The 7,846-nt window shown below is 42.4% G+C and overlaps 1 long non-coding RNA gene across 1 annotated transcript; it reads right to left on the reverse strand.

The window, feature by feature from the left end:
- Window positions 1–221: 221 nt before the first annotated feature.
- On the reverse strand, window positions 222–5,437 carry LOC132591846 (uncharacterized). The gene is made up of 3 exons (XR_009557263.1): window positions 5,327–5,437; window positions 2,480–2,596; window positions 222–287 (listed from the first exon to the last, which is right to left on the reverse strand). It is a non-coding gene; the product is annotated as an uncharacterized LOC132591846 (long non-coding RNA).
- Between the last annotated feature and the right edge of the window lie 2,409 nt (window positions 5,438–7,846).

A 7,846-nucleotide genomic window follows, 5' to 3' on the forward strand; every position in this document is an offset into this window, starting at 1 on the left:
GGTAGAGATAATGTGAATCTTGCAGAACAAAGAAAAATATTTTTTAAATTGGATGAAAATAGCGATTACAACTCAGAAAGTTAATCCGTGTGTTACAAAAGAAATAACAAGGACGCAAAGATTATATGCGGAAGTTGATCGTGTTTATTTAAAGTTATGTCTTTTGTTGATTGGTTTGTTTATTTATTCTTATTATCTTTGCTTTTTAAAAACTTTCTTTTCTTCTGTATCATTTTCTTTGGCATTTTCTATTTTCTTTCATGGTCTTTATGATGAATTGCGGTTTCCTGGAAAAATGGCAAATGAGAAAAAGTAAAATATAAATCTGTTTTTATTTATATATTACATATATATAATAATAATTTATACAGATGGACAAGCATGGAGAAGAAAGTCCTAATTTGACTGAAGCTCTGGTCAACAGCATCATTTTTTGATAGAACGGTCATATTCAGAGGGATCTTATTTATCTACTATATTTTTATCTCTTTTGCCAAAAATAAACATCAAAAACAAAATAACGGTCCACAAGGACTTAAAGATAATAATTTTTAAACAGGAAGAGAAAAGAGCTCCCGATGTTAGGCTTATAACAGGCATCCCCAAACTCGACCCTCCAGATGTTTTAGGACTACAACTCCCATCATCCCTAGCTAACAACACCAGTGGTCAGGGATGATGTGAACTGTGGTCCCTAAACACCTGGAGGGCCGAGTTTGGGGATGCCTGGCTTATAATAAGAAAGCATGAAAGAAAAATCTCTTTTCAAATAAATAACACAATTAAAAATGAACAGCTGGATTGTTTAAGAGGGCCCCACATATATTAAGCAAAATAGAAACATTGTCAGCCCAACCCTGCTGGAAGAAGACGAGGGGCGCGCCATTCCCGGATTCTGCCTCGGACTAGCAGACATGTTTCTACACACCCATTCCACTGTAAATAGACTGCACTAAATAAAACTGTCTAAAGACAAGAATGTGGAGCGTCGTTACTCTAGAGTAGTCGCAACAACAGCCTCTGACAGAATGGTAGTGTTTGGAGGTACCTACCTACCTACCTTACTTGCTTGCTTGCTTGCTTGCTTACCGTACTTACCAGCTCACCTGCCTTGGGAAACTTGTACTCCCAAGCAGGGTCACCCAAGGCGGTAATGTAAAAGGGAAAGAGCTAGGCAAAGAGTGATCCAAGAAGTCTTCAATGGCAGAACAGGAGGATGATAACAAGCAGTATGTTACAACTTCTGTGAAGGCAGATGAAGGCTGCAGCAGATAAGAATCTGCTGGTTCGTCTTGACTACTCATGGCATTGGAACAGAGCCTTACTGTTAAGATTGTGCGTTGGTCAGCGTGCACTGATCTACACACATTATACAAATTCACGCACAGGCATCTTCCAAAAACCCATCCCAAACCCCCAAAGTCCCATGGTGATCGGCAAATGATAACGGGGGCAGGATCATGAAATCTGGAAGCCCCTAGTCATGCCTAGCACATGGGCAGTGGATACAGATTCAGTCGTTCTGACTCAAGGAACAAGGCAGTTGAGCAGCTCAGCAGCTGTATCCATGACTGAGCAGCCCTTTTTAGGATCCACTCTGCTCACCCCAAAAAGGGTGAGGGGCTGGAAAATATGCCCTAAACATAGTCTGCCTCCCTTTTCCCAACTGGATTACCATGCCCAGTGGGGTCACAACCCAGTGGACGTAAAAGACAATTGAACTTTGGAACATGGAATATATGGAATAAATCAGAACACACACAAAAATAATACTTCCAGTAGCACCTTAGAGACCAACTAAGTTTGTCATTGGTATGAGCTTATATATAGTGAGAGGGTGGGGAGAGGGGTATTACTCAGAAGGGTGGTGGGAATGGGTGTTTGACAGCTAGGTGTGGAAACTGGTTGATGACTGTTAACGACTACAATTGGTCCTACAGTTGATGACAGTCGTTAATAGTCATCAACCAGTTTCCACACCTATCCGTCAAACACCGTTCTGAGTAATACCCCTCCCCACCCTCTCACTATACGGTATATAAGGGTCTGGAGACTTCTGAAGAAGTGTATCTGAAGAAGTGTGCATGCACACGAAAGCTCATACCAATGACAAACTTAGTTGGTCTCTAAGGTGCTACTGGAAGGATTTGCTGCTGCTGCTGCTGTTGTTGTTCTGTTTTATTTATTGGTATCTGAAGAAGTGTGCATGCACACGAAAGCTCATACCAAAATAAAAACTTAGTTGGTCTTTAAGGTGCTACTGAAGGAATTTTTTTTATTTTACTTCGATCCAGACCAACACGGCTACCTACCTGTAACCTGTTTTATTAAGTGATTGATCACTATTTCCTTTAGCACAAGCACAGCCCTGCTTCTGCTTCCTCCAGTGAAGATGTAGAGTATAGATCAGGAAATGAAGACTGAAAATGAGCAAACATTCACACGTGAGTGGGACTACCAACTGATGGGTGTCACTTACTATTACAGCAGCGTGCATTAGGGCCACAGGAGGCCCATGGATTCTCACCAAAGGTACATTCCATGGTGACTGGGGCCTGGCAAAATCCTCCCCTTTGTCGACACACCCCAGATTTTCCTGCGCAAAAGAGAGGGAAACAAATTGTCATTATTGGAGAGAACTCCTTGTGCAACACAGAAACATTAATTTGACGGCCATTCTGTTTTGAACATTGGAATAGCACTTTCAAGTATGAGAGCCTGAGATCCTAGACTAGGAAATAGGAGACCAGCCTTCCAATCACATCATGAAGCTCCTTGGATAGCCTTGGGCCAGTCATTCACTCTCGGCCATCACAGCTGCCAAGTTATCCCTTTTTTAAAGGGATTTTCCCTTATGCTGAATAGGCTTCCTCGCGAGAAAAGGGAAAACTTGGCAGCTATGTCGGCCATATCTGCCTCGCGGGGATGTTGTGGGGATTAAATTAGGAAGAACAGCCAGCTTGAGCTCCATGGAGAAAAAGGTGGGATATAAATGCAATGAATGAATGAATATGCAAAGCCTTTTATAACAGCAAGTTGGTATTATTGTGCCGAAGGGGAGATTGAGGCTGAGAGTGAAAGCATGGTTTGCCTAAGGCCAGCTGGTGAGCTCATGGTGGAGTCTCACTTATTTAGGTTGTCAGGTATGGAATGCCCTGATTAGAGTGATGGAGCAACTTATTCATTCATTCATTCATTCATTCATTCATTCATTCATTCATTCATTCATTCATTTACTGTCTGTATTTTTATCTCTTTTGCAAAACAAAACAAAAAACCCCAAGTTTTCAGAGGCTTACTGCTCACCTGCCTTGGCAGGCGCTCAAGTCGGTCGTTTGCCTTCTTAAAACCTGGATTCACAATTGGCCACAGACAAGAATGGATCTAGTGCATTATTTCTCATCTGCAGCCTAAGACTGCAACTGCTTTTTATTATTTTATTATAATTTCAAAATTTCCACAAAAACATGAAAAAGATATTCATTGGATATTCTTAGACTGAGATAATTGTTACCATGTACATAATAAAATTGATTAGAAATCTAAGATTAATATATAAATACAAATAAATAATATATAAATACAAATATATTCATACACACACACATACACACAAATACAAAGGGGGAAAGAAAAGGGAAAGATGGACAAGAGAAAAGGGGGAGGAGAAGAAAATAAAAAGATTTTTAAAAACCAAGGGGAAAGGACAAAACTGGGGGGGGGGGGTTATTAAAAATAAAAATACCTATCCATCCATTAGCAATGTTTAGCAAGTTCAAACCAGTACTAGGGTATTTTGTACACAAAATACTTCGTATTGGATTAAATCCCTTATCAATTTGTTGATTTGTTGACTTCCATCTATCTCCGCGGTTTCGGTTCAACTATTACTATTTCTAACCTATATTTAATTATTTGTACACATCTTGGGACAAAAAAGAAATATTTTTCTGTATTCAAAATTAATCTAGACATAGCCAAGTGTTATTATTGGAACCATATTTTATCAAATAATTTTTAAAACATCCCCATTATTTTGTAACATTATCTACCATTTCATTTTTATCAACTCTGTTATTTTAGTGAATTCCAGGTACTCACATAATTTTAATTGCCATTCCTCTCTTGTTGGTTGCTTTTTAATGAGCTATTCATTTCTCAAATATGCAGCAATAAGTTTCACCATGTTTAGCTTCTTAGTATTCCTTGGTGGTGGTGGCACCCCTGGTTCAGGTCCTTTGGGACCATAAGGTTTCTAGCTCCTATTCTGCTGTATTTTATGGTGTATTCTTGCACTTCAGGTGAGATCTGGTGAGTGCAGGATGAAGCAGGACACTTTGTTGCCAAATTACATTTGTGTTCTTAGTTGCACCATCAGTCTGCTGGCTAAGCTTCATAAGGGTTGCCTAAGGAAAGTCACCACTTAAAATTTTGAAGAGTTAGATTAGAGCCGCCAATTTGTGGCACTGTGGTCTAAACCACTGAGCCTTTTGGGCTTGCCTATTGATAGGTCGGCAGTTTGAATCCCCACAACAGAGTGAGCTCCCATTGCTGGGTCCCAGCTCCTGACAACCTAGCAGTTTGAAAGCACTCCAGTGAGAATAGATAAATAGGTACCACTGTGGCATCACGGTGTTCTGTTGCACCAGAAGTGGTTTAGTCATGCTGGCCACATGACCTGGAAAGCTGTCTGTGGACAAGCGCCAGCTTCCTTGGCCTGAAAGTGAGATGAGCACCACAACCCCGTAGTCACCTTTGATTCTGCGTAACTGTCCTGGGGTCCTTAACCTTTTACCTTTTTTTAACTGGGCTTAGGACGCGGGTGGCGCAGGGACGCGGGTGGTGCTGTGGGTTAAACCACAGAGCCTAGGGCTTGCCAATCGGAAGGTTGGCGGTTTGAATCCCCGCGACAGGGTGAGCTCCCATTGCTCAGTCCCAGCTCCTGCCAACCTAGTAGGTCGAAAGCATGTCAAAGTGCAAGTAGATAAATAGGTACCGCTACAGCGGGAACGTAAACGGCATTTCTGTGCGCTGCTCTGGTTCACCAGAAGTGGCTTTGTCATGCTGGCCACATGACCTGGAAGCTGTACGCTGGCTCCCTCGGCCAATAATGTGAGATGAGCGCCGCAACCCCCGAGTCGGTCACAACGGGACCTTTACCTTAGGAAGAGCAGCCTGCACAGTTTGCATTAGTATGAACATCTGCAGTATCAACATTCCCTCTGGAGAGATGAAAACCTTGAAGCTCTGATGCTTAAAAATAGATGAAGAACCCAGAAGTGTAGCATCAGAACTGAGTGGGACCACCTTAGTGAATATTACTCACTCCTACAGCAGACTCCATTAGGGCCACATAAGTTTCCTGTCCATTCTCCATGGGCACACTTTGTAGTTGCTGGGAAATGGCATGTTCCTCTGAAAAATTGACAGAGAGGATTCCCTGTGTAAAAGAGAGTGAAATAAAAACAATTTAAGGGAGCAAATGAGTTACCTTTTTTTCCCTAACCAGAACCCTGTGTATTTAAAGAGATGACCAATTTTACAGGCTTCTGCTGCCTCTCAACCTGCTAACTGCTGGTTCATTGGCCAACATTAGCAAGGGCAAACATTAGCATCGGTTTTCCTTCACTGCAAACACTCCGGCTGATTCTCGAACCTTGCAAGGGTTTTGACACTCAACTGCACCCAGCCAGTTGGGTGGGGTACTATAAATCATAAAATTATGATGATGATTATTACTGCTCCTGGGATCTTTTCAGCAGAGCTGCCAAACCTGAATTTTAAAGGTTGCTAATGGAAGGGGAGTAAAATTAAGCCGATAAAGCACCCACAGACCCACATAGTTGGCCTCTAAGTCCGCCTTCATTCCATTGTACTAAAGGTTCCCTTTTTTATTTCAAAACCTGCCAATCAGAATTACAGCTGTTCTGAGCTTCAGAAACAATTTCCCATTTGTGCCCTCCCCTGATATTCACAAGGGTTTTTTTAACAAAATCACAAACTGGTGAAAAAAGGTGGTGAAGGTTAGACAAAATGGGGACGGGAGAGAAACCAAAATTGATGGAATTGTCCACCCCACCATTGTTTTGGGAACCACCATTGTTTTGTGGTTTGTGTGTGAGAGAAAAAAGACAGTGACCATAACCTGTCCCATGACCTTACATTGAAGGGTGAGTAAGAAATGGCAGAAACCGTTGACATAATTGCCTTGCACCTTGCAGTGTAGCTCAGATTGCAATTTTAATTCTGAAGATTCTTAAATGTTATTATTGAATATTATGATTGGATACATCTCTCCTGTGGCTCCCCCTGCCCCTTTTAAAGGAGAAAGATCGTCCAGGAGCCTACCATGTATTGAACCAGAACTATGGTCTATCTGTTGTTTAGTCATTTAGTCGTGTCCGACTCTTCGTGACCCCATGGACCATAGCACGCCAGGCACTCCTGTCTTGCACTGCCTCCCGCAGTCTATCTAGCTCAGCATTTTCTTCACTGACTGGCAGCAGCAGTCCAGGGGAAATTCCCACAGCCTCCCTGGATGTGTCTTGCTCAGCCCACACTCAACTGTGCCGGCTATAGTCTTCCTCGACTACCAGCCAGGTGAGGAGGGCAAAAGGCCCACCCATTTCCCAAGAAGGTACCATCACTTTTTTGGCTATATTCATGGGGCCCTGAGGTGGGCATTCTTTTACAAAGAAACTTTCTGGGTTAAGTCAACAATGGAATCCTCCATTAGATTTTTACTCTTCATAGATCTTGGCACCTGTGGAATTAGAAGGGACTTGGGAATCATGCACCCTAACCCTTCCAAACTCACAACAATATAAATGACCACCATGGAACATGCCTTGTGCCTCAGTCTGCATCCTGAACATTTCTGCTTTTGCAAAAGTCATGTATTCAATTTCAATTTCACTATTAAATATATTGTTAAATACTTTCCTCCACCACCACCCCTTTTTAAGCAGCTAGATTGGCTAGGAAGCAGTTTCTCAGGGTTGCTGACCGGGGAAATACCTGGGATTCAACCTGAGATCTTCTGCATTTTCAGCAGCTACTCCCTCCCTGAGCTTGAGCTTCCCTCTTACCTGCAACAACATGGAAGAGGATGAAGACCAGAGCAAAGCTCAGGTAAAGGAACCTCATGGCTGGAGTTTCCTCTGAGATCTCTGCAAAAGGGAAGGTGCTCTAAGGCAGAAGGAAGTCAAGTTTGGATGGAACAAGGAGGTTCTCTCTACTTATAGCGTTGCAGTGCCAAATCCAGTAACTGTCAGCATAGCATCTGAACCCTTCAGGCCCCTTTCCCGTGACTCATCCTAGGCCATTTATTTATCTTGGACACCATCCTAAGATTCCCCCACACAAAAACCTTTCTCGTGTGTTGACAATCTGTCCCGTGCTCCCGGCTGCAAACAGATATTTCATGCAACTCTCAGCATCTGAGCTCTTTTCTCTTAACTCATCCTATGCAATTTGTTCCTCTTGGAGAACTTCCCAATATTTACCTGCAGAACAGCATATCACTTAACAGATTTCCCGTCATCTCACAAAACCCATTGCCAACTTCACGAAGCCTGGATAGAATGGAAGTGGAATTTTGGGTAAGAGTCCGGCTATAATCCAGTCTGATGCAACCTCTTTTGGTTGGACGGTTCAGTTCGACTGCAGTTGCCATACCTGCCAAGAAAGAAACTTTCCAGTGTTCTTTTCTCCTGGTCTGCACCTTTTGGATGCATTTTGCTTAACATGCTTGTTTTTGTGATGCTCAGGGTTTTATGTCCATTGCCCCCATTATAGGCTTCCCCCACAAACACCGAAATAAATTAATGATTTTATCACATCATTC

Source organism: Zootoca vivipara, chromosome 3 (genome assembly GCF_963506605.1).
Source record: "Zootoca vivipara chromosome 3, rZooViv1.1, whole genome shotgun sequence".
Classification (NCBI taxonomy): Eukaryota; Metazoa; Chordata; class Lepidosauria; order Squamata; family Lacertidae; genus Zootoca; species Zootoca vivipara.